The 12,740-nt window shown below is 40.4% G+C and overlaps 1 protein-coding gene across 1 annotated transcript in view; it reads right to left on the reverse strand.

Annotated features, from left to right (window-relative positions):
- Nucleotides 1-12,740, reverse strand: part of LOC124165207 (thrombospondin type-1 domain-containing protein 7A-like) — a 1,035,737-nt gene that overhangs the window by 607,807 nt on the left and 415,190 nt on the right. Inside the window, exon 5 of the mRNA XM_046542486.1 lies at nt 446-596. The gene's annotated coding sequence lies outside the window, so the exon portion shown is untranslated. The remainder of the gene's footprint in view (nt 1-445; nt 597-12,740) is intronic.

The raw sequence follows: 12,740 nt of genomic DNA on the forward strand, positions 1-12,740 counted from the left end.
TTTTCGAATCTATCGTATTTCATGAAGCCCATACTTCAATTTTTGCGACGGACTCAAAGAATTACTCCTGTAATTTCCCATCTCTAGAAATAACATTTCGCCAAAACACCAGGCCGTTCTAGCCTCACTTAACTTTACGTCTGGCGACGCAAGCGTTCTCTGCAGAGCTCTCAGAAAGTGTCTAGGGTCTGATTCATGGTCTCCCCCGCCTCGAAAGCCGGCCCTACAAGTCCTCCAGCCGTCCTGGCATGGCAAGGGAGCACTTAGCTATTAACGTCGAGATGAAAGGGGTCGCCGGCGGGATGAGAAAAACCTCCCTTGAAAGCATTCGCGGGAGTGTGCTCAAAAATCTCGAAAAGAAAACCACTTTAGGTGTAAGAGAAGATATGGGCAAGGTGAGGGTTTTGCGGTGTGCATGGAAATACGGAGACAATGATTTACTCACCAGAGATGTCGGCTGAGGGTCATTTTCACCGCCGAGGATGTCTTTTCAGGAGGCAGTTGAGTCGACCACGGTCTGCAAAGAGGAGAGACACTCAACACCCCCGCAGCAGTTGTCCACTAGACGACGGAGGGGATTAACCTCTCCAGGAAAACTGTAATGCAAGTGAGAAAGAGGAAAAGTTAATGATTAAAATATGACCAACGAATCCTACACGACTGGTCGTATATTGCCTATTTTTCGTAGTAGGCTGAAGGTCGTTTTTTATTAGGTTTAACTCCCATTTTATTAAGTTGAAGTTTTTCGAGCAAACAAAGTGGGAGTTAACAACATATGGATTTCAAATACATAAAATACGCACAATTGAAAAGATCGAGGCTAGAATTTTATATCCGAATGACAGTAAAATCGTGACTGAAGTCTATTGAGCTCCCCCGAAAATATTGATGTGATAGCATAAGTTATTAATGTGCCACGAAGAAAAGTGGCCGAGTAGGACTGATGGGTTTCGCTCGCTTAACAAGCTCACCTTTGATCTCCTGACTTCGCGTTATATCAAATAAGAAGTCTTACAATTAGTATACAAATCCATTGGATGATATAATATAGATAGTTACTTTATATTTGCATTTTAAAATGTCGAACTAACGCTTACTTCCCACGAAAATGATCTAGGCCAATATAGAAATGAAATGGGTACTTTTCACCCTATGTTTAGTTTTGATGATGCCAAAAATAAAAAAAATCTCATACCTGCGAAGCAATAAAAAATACCAAACTTAGCCATTACAGTATGATTAAACGTGAAATTCTGTCTTGCTAGGTGGTTGTCAGATATAAATCTCCAGTATAGCTGAGTCTCGCATAAGCCTCTTCGAAAGCATATTGCTGATAATTTAGATAAAAAGTATTGGCGGCGTTCATAGTTTATAGCTGAATCTGTTGGCTACATTGCCATTCTCTGGAGCATTCATCACAACTACAGATTAGCTTATGGATGCGTAACATGACGCCTTCATTACCGTTTATTTCCTGCAATTTACAGCTGTTTCATGATGGAAATGACAAACTACGCATGATGAAGGCAGACGTCAATTGTAGCCAAACGTATCGCAAGGAAGACTTTTCCGGTGAATGCTCAATTAGAAGAAAAGGAAAAAAATATTATTGGATTACGGTGGAAGTGTGTAAAGCCATTTTCGTATTGCATCAAGAAAAACAAGAGGAGAAAATATAATTTCTAATATGCTACACATGCTGAAAGAAATCACCGCAGGACAAGGAATCAAATAACCAGATCAAAATCTGAGGTAAAGGCCTGTTTACATGGTACATTAACACGTAAGGGTTAATGTCTAAATGTATGAACGCGGGAATGAACGCCAAAATGCACCGTGTAACCACCCAACTTGTGCGAATGCATGCACAGAAAATAGAACCTGTTCTAATTTGGTTCATGCATTCGTTCATGTTCCGGTCCACAAAAGTCATTCACGCAAACGTACATTAACTCGTACGTGTTAATTTATCGTGTGAAGAGGCCTTAAGAAATGGGTCATAAGTAAAACACACTCCCTTCATTTCAAAGTCATGCGCAGTTTCTTCACTGAAACAGCCGTGGATCTAACGCCTGCGACGCTATACGGGAAAGAATGATTAGCGATTCTCGATAAGTATTCTTTTCTCCACCAGCATTTCAAATATGCCTTCTCGGCGTAGGAATAGCACTAATAAACCCAATTTTTCCATCAACGGATTCAAATGGAGACGGAATGAGGAAGTGAGCGAATAGCCGCAAGATACAATTACCCACGCCTAGGCCTGAGAATGAAAAAACAAGAGAACGCAGGAACGAATGTTCAAATTCATGGATAGGGAAACAATAACACTTCCCTGGGACCTCCCGGTGATTATAAGTAAACAAATTTATTATTTCAAAAATTTCGAATCTATCGAGTTCAACAATAAGGCAGGAGAAAAATATTCGGTCGTATTTTAAAAACACACTCAGAATGGAAACCATTTTTTGTTTTTCCTCTTTTTCGTCCACCGCGTGAAAACAAATCGGAGTTCTTGGGCATAAAGATAACATCCCATCCCCTTCCCATCCTACTTTTACCCATCGCATCTGCCATTTTTTGGAACAGTGCACCTTCCCATTTTTTTCCCCCCAGCGGACAATATCCCACTGCCTTCCCCCAATAGGTATCTCATAACAAGCTCCCCTCGCTCACGTCAAAACGTCGAGTACAACGAAGCTCCCCCTGGCTGAATCATCACCCGGCATCCCGTCAAATAACATCAACCAACCCTTGCTCCACTCCACCAAAAAAAAAAAAAAACAAACGACATCATGGTTGGTCAAGTAAAAAATATCTCCGCCGTACTCTCGGCCGGCTGCTGAAAATAAAAACTCTCATCAAACTCCAACACTAAATCTCCTAGAGGCAAGGGACAAGATACGAAAGGAAAAAAATGAAGAGTGCATTTACTAATTTTTTCCGAATATTTTTCCTTCCTTACAGTCTTGATTTATTTTTTTTACGGAGTATTCATCGGTGGTGAAATTATGACAGTTTAAAGAAAAGGGAGACACCTTTTTGACATGCGTGGCATAGGCGAATAAAACAGAGAATAATGAGGATACGTAAGGAGAGAGAGGGATTTGATACAGTGATGCCAACACATACAGCGCTAACGTTGTTATTATTCAACAGACCCACTTTCGTGAGTGGGTGACGCCATATGAGCTCCGATTCTAGCCCAGCCAAATTAGCCCAAAAAAAGGGTAGAGGTAGGGGTACCTTTGCATAAATTCCCAACAAGCTGAAAATTTGCATGAATGTTAAGGATACCTCTTTAACGAAATACTGAAAAGTCCTCATCGATCCCGTGTGTGCAAAACATTTTATTCAACATCAAAGGTCACAAAAATGGGTTTTTTGCCTTTTTTTGGCCAAACGGTTAGTTTTATGATAAAAATTGCCCAGACCAAAATTATCTATCAGAAAATTATCTAAAAAATTGCCATGATAATTTGTTCTCTAAGATACACCGTTTGTGAGACAAAGCCATTCGAAAGTTAGCTGGAGCTGTGTTCTCCGTAATATGCATGATTATATCGTTGCGCTCTCAGAGTATTATTGGACGCGTAACTCGCATATTGGTTAGCTCTATCCGCCAGCAATCGGGACAGGCACTGCTAGAGACAGGAAATAATTGTGATTTTTGCCACCGTTAGTCTCCCGTTTTTAGGGCCGGCTGTTTTTGCACGTTTTTTTGCTCGCAACTTCGCAAAACGTCGAGCTACAGCACTGGAATCTGGGAAGTCTTAAATGTGCGAGCATGAATTTTGCGTCGAACGTATCAAACCCCATCCCTGTAGCACTTGGTACGACTAAGATAGACCCATAAGTGTGACTACCCAAAATGCAGACACGCTACAAACTGATTATAGAGAGAAGGATCGAAAAACGGGACAGGTCTATTTATTTTCCACAGCCTATCATAATCGATAAAAATACAAAATTGTAAAAGTGGCGATTTTATGCTTGATATTTTATGGACAACCTCATTCAGGTATAGCTACATGCTACTTTCTGATTAAAGGAGTGAAAGGAATTTCTCGAGAGCAGATTATTTTCACATCAGAGGAGATATTCGTCATGGACACCACCCACGGCTCTCAAGCACGCACAAGAGTGGACCTAATCCACTTTCGCGCTCCTCAATTATTTCCTCTTCGTCCTCAGCACTCCTCTTACATACGAGCAACGTAATTGCAACCTCACGTATCTACTGCACACCAATTCATATCTATCTACGATTCTTTTATTTTTTACCAAGACTCTCCATCCTACTCTGGGATCCTTTAGCGCAACGCTAGCGATGCAATTTCTACTCTGCTAAGTATTTCATATGCATTTTTTGTCGAGCCTCCCATCACTCGCCGAAGCTCCAAAGCGTTGAGTTGATGTATCACGTATTTTTCAGTAATGCGTCAAATAACGCGATGATAAATTTTTTATGCGAAAACTGTGCGCCAGATGAATTTCGACTAGCAAAATATGTACTCAAGTTCGAAACCTAACCCTCTCGCAATTTTGAATTCAGTGCCGCAATACGAAAATGCATGAATTTACTAATAAGAGGTCATCATCATAGCACAATTGGGAACTGGATTCAGAGCCAATACTTCTCATTTACATTCTAGAATAAAAAATCCTCACTGAGAATTAATTCTGATCTTTTGATTGCCTAGGTCGTTTGACTCATTTTCTATGATTACCGAATGATAACGATTCTAAAATAGCATTAAATCCGGTCAGCAATACATTTTTGATAAGGTTAATAATCACACTCTAGCTTTTAATTACTTATTGTACGACTAAAGATTCATCAAATATTAATTAATTGAGCAAAATAAACAAGCAAAATACTGAACAAAATTGGGGAAAAACCCCATTACTATGCACTAGATTTTAACCAGTATCCACTAAATGTAAAGGAAAGCTTTAGCCAATATAACTCTTAAGCTATCCTCATTTACTCTAGAGATAAGTGAACTTAAAAATTAGAGGCGACGCACGTAAAGCATTTTCGGGTGCCCTCGGGTTTAGATGTTTCACGAACGACGCACGTCGGGAAAGCCTGACCGCCGTGTCCGGTCCAGTCCAGAATGTCACAGACAACAACGCACCGACACACTTATTATTTATCAAATTTCATGTCCATCCATCAAAATAACTTAATTTTTCAAGTGAATATTTCGTAGCCTCCCTTGCTTGTCCATTACATCTCGATCCAGGAATACTGGAATTTTCGCCGATTTGCAATTTTATGCATTTGAGAGAGCGAAAAAACGCTGATATATTTGATATAGCTTAAGAATTAAGAGTTTGTCTCTTGAGTTTTAAGCCAAAGATGATATTGCTGCACCACATAGATTCAAAATAAACTCACGCTTTGCAGTATGCCTTAGTAACCGCGAATATTCCATGTGAGTGTCTGTATTGTAATCCTCCTATCCTCCCCAACTGTATAAATTACCTACCAGAGCCACAAAAAGAGCCACATTTTTCTTAATGGCTACATGATAGATGATTATGATTCATGAAAAACAATCAAGCGTTGAATCGTTGAAATTGCGATCTAGATATAAAAGGAGCCTTATCCATTAGAAGAACTAGAGGATTTTGAAGGGTGCATATTGAACCGACAGGCGAATTAATACCCAAGAGGAGATTATGAAATATTGAAAGATAGGGAAATATAATAAATACGAAAGAAATAGTTCAGAACAGTAAGAAGTTGTACCTCGAGAATGATACAACACATGTAATGGGTTTAAAGCAAGAACAAAAATCAGTAAGAAGAAATAGAAATAGGAGCTCTGAACAGTAAAAATTAATGAAGAAAGAAAAGAAGATTAATTAAAAAATGGGGGCTACGTTTCAATTGGGAAGAGAATGTTGTTTCTATTTCCCAGGTTAATAATTTAATGAAAATAAGCTACTTACAAACATCTTTTAAGGACATATCCAGCGACAATTATTAAGTAGAAACAGTTAACGCCTATTTGACGATTTTCCTAAACGTCAGTGAATAGCATTAGAAATCGTGAATGCCCCTCAAAGTAGCGATTTAGTTCATGAAGGAGGCATGCGAAATAAAGATATGATAACACGCCAAAGAAAAGAAAGTAAATATGCTGTGGATAGCAATGACTGCTACATTTATAACTCATCGAAATCTAAATGGCTACTCTCCACCAGACGTTTAAATAAGTAAAATATTCATGATTCATTTTCAGCGCACAAAGGTACGAATAAATCCTATCCTTCGAAGCCAACAAACCATAAATATGGATCCAAATGACACATTCAGATACGAAGTAAAAGAAGCAGTAGTCATTAGGCAAGGGAATAAAACGCGAGGAATAACCTCGGTCGTCGTCCATTGGCTGACTTTCGTCATGCGAGTAAACCAACAAAACGGTCAGCATGAAATAAAAGCTGGCCACCAGCGGCATAAATCATTCAATCCTACACTTATTCCGGAGCTGACCATTGCATGGATTTTATTGCAGCTCGTAACCTCTCGTTACAAGTGGCAACGTGGGTCATAATTCACTTTAAATCTATCTGCACCACCCTCGCAACTCTACATGCCTTCATCTACATACTCCTCAATGGAAACACGCTCAAACGTCACCTAGGAAATGTGTGTGTATGGTTACGCTCGATTGACCGCTGTACAAAAGATTGCGTTCTAATGCGATGAAATGTCTCCTCATCAACGGACAGCCATGCTTATCGTCCAGAAGCCTTTGCGCTTCTCAGAAACAATTTTACCTCCCACACTTGTAGAAAGAAGCGAGTAATGCCAGCAATAGGCAGCTTGCACAGTTTATATAGGTACGGGGGCGAAATGAACGTCAGTTAAGGTTAATAAAATTTAAACGAGGACACTGTATGATATGACGTGTTTAAATTAATGCGATAAACAGAAAAAGCACGGTAGTATCAGCAGAAATGTAGAAAGTGCTACAACGGGTATTGTGGCGAGCGGCAAACAGCCCCAATCTAAAAACATTCCTCATTTAAGCGATGACGGGGTCCTCCCTGTAATGACCACCACCATTGCTACGAGTAATAAAGAAATGTATCGGTTCAGAATATTCGGACGAAAGAGGTAAACAAAGCATAGACACACACAGATGTTCGCGAAAAAAATTCCAACGAAACACGGATGGAATACATCTCCTCGCATGGAAAAAGAACTCGAACATGATATTCAGCATAAATAAAAAAAATGGATGCCATGATCTAAAAAAGCACCCATTCGGAGACCTAGAAAGCAAAAACATCGCCTCGTATGAAGTAATTAAACTATACCATTGGGTAACGTGCACTCATCAAGAAAGAATCATTCCCAAAGATTAACTTCCGCCTCAGTTCCACGAAGCAATAAAAATAAAAATTAGGAAAGAATATTACACTATGGCTGCATGCCAAAAGTAACAAACGATCAAGGTTGCATTTTTTTCTCATAGTACAGAATAAGAAAAATTTTACGGAAAAATTAACTCAGCCAGGGAGCCCTCGTATAATTTATCTTATATCTAAACTTTGAGCACCCTCCTCTTGAATCAAAACTTTAGTTTTCATCCGCAGTATGATATCGCGGTAATTATCCTGCATATATTTTCAAAAGAGCAACGATTTAGATCGCTATGGCACAGCCAACACCTTCGCAAACATTTACAATGCCATCAACTTCACCATTAACTCCGCTCTTAAGAAAAAGGACCAGCCCATCCGATTCGGTAAAATTTAAGGAACGAAAAACGCGAGTGCTTAGCCACGTAAAAAAGTTGCGTTTCCTTCGAGGGCTCCCAGATATCAAATACAAGGAACAATTATCTCGTACCCATCTGCGCACGGAAACGCTAATATTTGAGTTGAGAATCCCCCCCCCCCCCCAAACACACCCATCTCGTCTCGCCACATCTTCCGCGGAAACTGGAGCTCGCCAACTCCCGAAAAGCGCAGCCTTTTCTCCAGCAAAGGTTTGCATCAGCAATATTCCAGCATTTACATTTTCTGCATTCCCTCAGATCTCTATTCTTACCAAATAGACTCTCACCTGTGTATGCATTCCATTAGCACCGCATTTGCTATGGTCATCCGGTCTGGTCAGAAAAATAAACATTTGCTCCATCGCCAAAAGGCTAACTTATATTTTCACGTTCAGTTTCTTCAACTCGCCAATGCTTCTTGCTAATTGCTTTGCATGGTATACAAAGGCTGCTTGCAGCATGAATTATGGATCTAATCAAATCAATACCAAGCACATCTTTTCCAAGTGATGTATACCGAAAAGGAATTTTAAGTTCACATGCATGACTCTAAGTTCAGATCTGATGAACGAATTCCAAGGAAATAAATGCAAATGTAAAATTCATTATTTAAAACGTTTACGTAAACTAAACACAGGTAGTACCTCACGGGATTTAAGATCCATACGAGCTAAAATGAATCACATGAGAAGCAAAAGTAATGAAGTAATAATTTAGAAAAATTAATAAGATGTGTTTTTCCTGAGTATCACCTTCATTTGATAACGGAACACAATTGATAGATTTTCGAGTAATTCACGTTGCTATAAAACAACGACACGTGCCTTTCAAATATAAGGTATACTGCAGAACACAGCATTAAAGATATCTGGAGAATAATTGCGTTAGCGAATGAGACATGAATCGAAAGGACCCGATGAGACGCTAATTATGCAAGAATTTGTAGAAAATACAAATGAAGAGCCTGGTTTTGAGAGAATAGGTAGAGGGGTTCAAAATAGGGGCGCGAAGAGGAATGGAAAAGGAAAGGAGGAGGAACGACAAGGTGCAGGACGTGGTGGGCGAGGAAAGGCAGCCTTTAGATGAGATAGAAGGCGTGAGAGGAGCGAGTAGGTACAATGTAAGAGTACCTACTCATTGTCAGTGCATATCAAGAGGAGAGGGGCTTTTGAAAACAGCGAGTGAAGGAAGCACGTTAGTTGAGTGGGCAAGGAAGAGAATAGGGTGGTTTCCTAATATTTTTTTACTGCCTAAATCGAAAGATTATTACTCCTGGAGTACGTATTTCACGCATTCAGATTTTTAAATGGCGATATCTATTTTTCGCGATTAAATGAAAACTGAAAATTTTCAAGAGCGCGAAAACGCGACGGCTAAGTATGAATGCTGGGAAAACTCCGTGTGACGTCGTTCTGGTTCCCGCTGCCGCAAGTGAGGTGACCTTGGGGCGAGGTATTGAGCGCTGATACGACGCAAGATGCTAGCAGGTAGCACCCTGCTAGCATCCTGCGTCCGTACCTAGTAGTGCCCTGCTAGCTGGTAGCGCTTGGCTTAAATATGGATTATTACTGCCTTATCAAACGAAGGAAACTTTCCGACCTTAGACAATTTCAATAAGTGATTAATAAGAGACGTTTCCCTGAGCTCTGTGCCTCATGCGTGCATTATTAATCTCAGACGATGTAAAACTCCTATCTACTCGTATAGAAACTAGGTCCCTGGAGTGGTATCGCATGGGCGCCAATCTGGCCTCTTTCAAATGAGGTTAAAATTGAGCATTGCCATTCTGCTAAACTGGGATTTCTAAAACCAAATAATTGGTATATTATAAATACACTAATGGTGGGTAACGAATCGCAATCAATGCCTTTCGTTTTCTTTGATGAAGGAAACTACCCTATTCATTGTGCTTCGAAAAGGGTATTCCCACAAGAGTGATTCTCAAATGCTCCATGTAAACCTAGCTTAAACGGTAGAATAGGTACATTATAATTCTGTAGAAAAGTCTCACAGATTTGATAAATGACTCAACCTGAGGGCAGAATCGGAAACGTGAAGAAAGAGCTCACTCCGGCTAAGGAATATGCGTGAGAATGTCACGCATTCATGTTGTAAGGGCCAATTCCGTTTCTTGGTGCGAAAACTCCACAGAAAAAAATTCATTCGACTCGACCGAGATTCGAACCCGGATTCCCCGATTTCCGGTCAAGAGTTTCATTAAGCTACCGAGACGTCATTCTCTCCTGTGGACTATAACGGAAACAGTGGTATGGACTTCTGAGTGTATGATGCCACAAGCAGTGGGGCGGATCGGAAAAATCGATTTTTTTCGAATCCATCTGGCCCAGTGAACCACCCCACAACTTTTCTTCCCTGGGCCAGATGGATACGGAAAAAATCGATTTTTCCGATCCGCCCTAACAAGTAGTCCAAATCGTGAGCACAGCGCCAAGGCTGGGGAACGAATCCCGAACTTTGACCGTTTGACATTCGAACTTTTCTCTGAGGATTTTTTGCACAATTTGTGCATTACGGGTGACTCCGCAAATACATCAATATAATACCCCGCAAGCCACCTAAAAGGCGTGTGGCAGGGGGTGTTAGGACACCAGCCGATTACAGCTAAAAAAATCTAACGAAGTCGGGACTAGCGTTTATTAAAGTCATTTATGGTTCGGGGGAAAAACGAATTCCCAAAACATCACCGTGGCTAGTCCCGGTATACTTAAATTAGTCCTCTCCTTGTGCCGCCTCGAATACCATGCGAGGTATTTTTGTGGGGGTGTCACCTGGGATTCGAACTCAAGACCAAATCAATAGCCAAGAGCTCAACCTACTTAGCCACTGCTCCTCATCATAATAAACGTGGTGAAATGTATGCTACTGCGCAAACCTAAGCATTAAAATGCCTGCATTCGCAGCTTTTTAATTTGAGCTCGTCGTGCTGTGTGTAAACCTAATCGTTAGGCCTAAGTTTTCATTTCTCTCCATTCCGTCCTGATAATCGTGAGCGTGGCAATTGCGGCGGGCACGCCAACGACGGCTAACGAACCGTTCCGATCAGAACGGAATATGCGATCGTAAAGGGCGAATGTTTTTTCGAGGGCTCGCGATGCTTTGGGCACGCTCTTCGCCGGCCATGAATCAAGTTAAGTACACGGCTAATGGGAAATGGCATTTTTGTTGGCAGAGCAAGAAATATACCGGCCACCGGGACATAAAATTGAGTGTGCAGCTATGGTGTCCTTTTTTTTCTTCTGCAGCCCCTGGAGATAATGGCCTTTTTATTCGTCTGTGTCGTCGTAGTTCCCCGTTTATTTTTTTTTCTTACAAGCATTTTTCGACACATAAGTTAACCTTACCAACATCCCCAGACGTACGTCAGCGCCATTAAATTGGTATCGAGTTCGCAAACAATTTTATGCCTGCCCTTATAATTGCTACCAGGAGCCTAGGTACTTCGTCAATATTTTGCTCTGCGTTAATGTTTGATAGGGTACTTATATGCTCTTTTAAAATCACCAATCAAATATTTTGGTGTTTAATTCAACGCTGAACGTTTCAACCTGCTATTGTATTTTTTTAACTGCAGCAGCCACAGAGGAATGACAGTAAAAATCCTTGAGGGTGGACCTATATCCAGGCTATAATAACTTCTGATTTAAAAAATTAATTATCCAGCATGTTTACCTTTAAACATGCGTGCAGCAATTGCAAAGATTTTAAAGATTTACTTTGGGCCATAGCTACACAGAATCGGCTTTACCTACTCGGTTTCTTTGTCAAGATGCTTTAGTTCAGCACATTTTTAATTGAATTTGCACTAACATTATTTGCTGATATACTAGATTCAGTTGACGCATGATTACTACGGTCCTAACATGATTGCTAGCATATGAATGTGCTTGAGCAGGAAAATTAATGCAATTTTGAGATGGGCGAGACTTTCGAGGGCCGCGAGGTCGACACTCTGAAGTTCATACCTACGACACAAAAATGCCATTGACACCCTGGCACAACCTAGAAACATTAATTAGAATTTTAAGAAAAGAGAAAAATGAAATAACAATAACACAATTTTAGCGGGTTATTACATTTTTAACTGGAAGAGATGAATGAATTCAGTTATTCGGGAAGAGTTATAACTAACGAAGGGGCAAGCAAGGAAGAAAATATCATCAGAATAGTCCAAACAAAAGAGAGCATTCCAGCAATAAAAATATCCACTCACAGCGGAGAATTTAAGTATAGATGATTGGGAAAAAATTACTATCACAACTCGTATTTGGTGTACTCTTCTCTACGGGAGTGAGATATGGACAATTAAAGCAGCAGAGAAATCAAGTGTGGAGACTTTTTGAATGTATTGCAACTGAATAAATATGAAAATCAAATGGATCGACCGAGTAAGCAATTAAGAAGGCATAAGGAGAGTTGGAGAGAGGAGAAGCCTCAGTAATACCTTAATGAGATGGAAAATCAAGCTAATTGGCCGTATCTAAAGACATGATGGCCTGACGAAGACAATCGTCGATGGAGAAGAAGATGGCAATAATAGAAAAGGAAAACCTCGACTAAATACTTGGAACATGCCAATGAGAATGTGAAAGAGAAGACATACAAAGACCTAGAAAGATTAGCTTACAGGAGATTTGAGTGAGCTGCGTGAAGCCAATCCTAGGATCGTCCTCCAATCCACCCTCATCTCAAGTAATGCAGATGTTTTACTATAATTAAGGGAACAAAAAGATTTGATGGGGGTTAAAAATTTTGGTCCCAGTTCCAGTGCGATGTCACTCTGGCTTTCGCGGCCGTTGCTGAGCGCATCCTCATGAGTTTAAGTTCGACACTAGAAAAATCGCGCGGCAAAAACCGATGCACCGAGTTCAGAAGGATTTGGTATTCTCTAAGATCCAAGAATTCAACCCTTAATATCCG

The sequence above is a fragment of the Ischnura elegans genome, chromosome 9 (assembly GCF_921293095.1).
Source record: "Ischnura elegans chromosome 9, ioIscEleg1.1, whole genome shotgun sequence".
In the NCBI taxonomy this organism is placed as follows: Eukaryota; Metazoa; Arthropoda; class Insecta; order Odonata; family Coenagrionidae; genus Ischnura; species Ischnura elegans.